This window comes from Physeter macrocephalus, chromosome 8 (genome assembly GCF_002837175.3).
Source record: "Physeter macrocephalus isolate SW-GA chromosome 8, ASM283717v5, whole genome shotgun sequence".
NCBI lineage: Eukaryota > Metazoa > Chordata > Mammalia > Artiodactyla > Physeteridae > Physeter > Physeter macrocephalus.
The window spans coordinates 67191071-67194460 of record NC_041221.1 but is presented as its reverse complement, the minus strand read 5'-3'; positions in this window follow the sequence as shown (position 1 = coordinate 67194460).

The window sequence follows — 3390 nt, the reverse complement described above, 5'->3', positions numbered from 1 at the left end:
TCAATTTCATTACTTGTGATTGGTCTGTTCATATTTTCTATTTCTTCCGGGTTCAGTCTTGGAAGGTTATACCTTTCTAAGAATTTGTCCATTTCTTCCAGGTTGTCCATTTTATTGGCATAGAGTTGCTTGTATTAGTCTCTTAGGATGCTTTGTATTTCTGTGGTGTCCATTGTAACTTCTCCTTTTACATTTCTAATTTTATTGATTTGAGCTTTCTCCTTTTTTGTGATGAGTCTGGCTAAAGGTTTATCAATTTTGTTTATCTTCTCAAAGAACCAGCTTTTAATTTTATTGGTCTTTGCTGTTGTTTTCTTTGTTTCTATTTCATTTATTTCTTGAGTCTTTTATTTATTTGTTTGGTTTTGCCAGGTCTTATTTGCAGCCTGTGGGAACTTTAGTTGCCACAGGCAAACTCTTGTTTGAGGCATGTGGGATCTAGTTCCCTGAGCAGGGATCAAACCCAGGCCCCTTGCATAGGGAGTGTGGAGTCTTAGCCACTGGACCACCAGAGGAGTCCCTATTTCATTTATTTCTACTCTGCTCTTTATGATTTCCTTCCTTCTACTAAATTTGGGTTTTTGTTCTTCTTTCTCTAGTTCCTTTAGGTGTAGGGTTAAATTGTTCATTGGAGATTTTTCTAGTTTCTTGAGGTAGGATTGTATTGCTATAACCTTCCCTCTTAGAACTCTTTTTGCTGCATTCCATAGGCTTTTGGTTGTTGTGTTTTCTTTGTCATTTGTCTCTAGGTATATTTAATTTCCTTTTTGATGTCTTCAATGATCTCTTGTTTATTTACTAGTGTATTGTTTAACCTCCATGTGTTTGTGTTTTTTAAAGTTTTTTTCCCTGTAATTTCTACTCTCATAGTGTTGTGGTTGGAAAAGGTACTTGATATGATATCAATTTTCTTAAATTTACTGAGGCTTGATTTGTGACCCAAGATGTGATGTATCCTGGAGAATGTTCCATGTGCACTTGAGAAGAAAGTGTATTCTGCTGCTTTTGGATTGAATGTCCCATAAATATCAATTAAATCTGTCTGGTCTATTGTGTCATTTAAAACTTGTGTTTCCTTATTAATTTTCTGTCTGGATAATCTGTCCTTTAGTGTAAGTGGGGTGTTAAATTCCTCCACTATTATTGTCTTTCTATCGTTTTCCCCTTTAATTGCTGTTAGCATTTGCCTTATGTATTGAGGTGCTCCTATGTTGGGTGCATAAATATTTATAATTGTTATATCTTCTTCCTGGATTGATCCCTTGATCATTATGTAGTGTCCATCCTTATCTCTTGTAACAGTCTTTATTTTAAAGTCTATTTTATCTGATATGAATATTGCTACTCCAACTTTCTTTTGATTTCCATTTGCATGGAATATCTTTTTCCACCCTCTCACTTTCAGTCTGTATGTGTCCCTAGGTCTGAAGTGGGTCTCTTGTAGACAGCATGGATATGGGTCTTGTTTTTGTATCCATCCAGCCAGTCTATGTCTTTGGTTGGAGCATTTAATCCACTTACATTTAATGTAATTATCAACATGTATGCTCCTGTTACAATTTTCTTAATTGTTTTGGGTTTGTTTTTGTGGGCCCTTTTCCTTTCTTGTCTTTCCCGCCTAGAGAAGTTCCTTTAGCCTTTGTTGTAAAGCTGGTTGGGTGATGTTGAATTCTCTTAGCTTTTGCTTGTCTGTAAAACTTTTGATTTCTCTGTCAAATCTGAATTTGTTTTTGTATCCATCCAGCCAGTCTATGTCTTTGGTTGGAGCATTTAATCCACTTACATTTAATGTAATTATCAACATGTATGTTCCTGTTACCATTTTCTTAATTGTTTTGGGTTTGTTTTTGTGGGCCCTTTTCCTTTCTTGTGTTTCCCGCCTAGAGAAGTTCCTTTAGCCTTTGTTGTAAAGCTGGTTGGGTGACGTTGAATTCTCTTAGCTTTTGCTTGTCTGTAAAACTTTAGATTTCTCTGTCAAATCTGAATGAGATCCTTGCTGGGGAGAGTAATCTTGGTTGTAGGTTTTTCCCTTGCATCACTTTAAATATATCCTGCTCCTCCCTTCTGGACTGCAGAGTTTCTGCTGAAAAATCAGCTGATAACCTTATGGGTATTCCCTGGTATGATATTTGTTGCTTTTCCCCTGATGCTTTCAATATTTTTTCTTTGTATTTAATTTTTGATAGTTTGATTAATATGTGTCCCACCGTGTTTCTCCTGGGTTTATACTGTATGGGATTTGCTGCACTTCCTGGAGTTGATTGACTATTTCCTCTCCCATGTTAGGGAAGCTTTCAACTATAATCTCTTCAAATATTTTCTCAGACCCTTTTTCTTCTTCTGGGATCCCTATAATTTGAGTGTTGTTGTATTTATTGTCCCAGAGGTCTCTGTGACTGTCCTCAATTCTTCTCATTCTTTTTTCTTTATTCTGTTCTGTGGCAGTTATATCCACCATTCTATGTTCCAGCTCGCTTATCTGTTTTTCTGCCTCAGTTATTCTGCTATTGATTCCTTTTTTGGATCATCTTTACTGTTATTACTCTGAATTTTTTTTCAGGTAAATTGCTTATTTCCTCTTCATTTGTTTGGTGTTGTGGGTATTTACCTTGCTCCTTCATCTACAGCATATTTCTCTGTCTTCTCATTTTGTTTAACTTACTGTGTTTAGGGTCCCCTTTCTGCAAGTTGCAGTATCTAGTTCCTCTTACTTCTGGAGTCTGTCCCCAGTGGGTGAGTTTGGTCCAGTGGCTTGTGTAGATTTCCTGGTGTGGGGGACTGGTGTCTGTGTTCTGTTGTGTGGAGCTGCATCTTGTCCCTCTGATGAGCAGGGTCATGTCATGTGGTGTGTTTTCGGGTGTCTGTGAGCTTAGTATGATTTTAGGCAACCTGTCTGCTAAGGGTGCTGTTGTATTCCTCTCTTGCTAGTTGTTTGGTATGAGGCATCCAGCACTGGAGCTTGCTGGCCATAGGGTGGAGCTGGGTCTTGGTGTTGAGATGGAGACCTCTGGGAGAGCTCTTGCAGATTAATATTTCCTGGGGTCAGGAGTACTCTGGTGGTCCAACATCCTGGGCTCAGGTCTCCCACCTCAGAGTCTCAGGCCAAACCCCTGGCCAGACCACCAAGAACCTGCAAGCTCCATGTTTCAGAAGAAAAGAAAAAAAGGAAAATGAACAGACAAATAAAACCCCAAGATAAATGGTAAAAGCAAAACCAAACAGATGAAAACACACAAAGAAACACACTCTCACAAAGAGAAAACAAAAAAGAAGAGAGCAACCAAACAGTAAGTGAACCCCAAAATGAAAACAAATAATAAAAACTAAATTAACAAAAACAAAAAACTGAATACAAATCAAGAGCAGAAAGCAAACTAAGAAAAGGCAAAG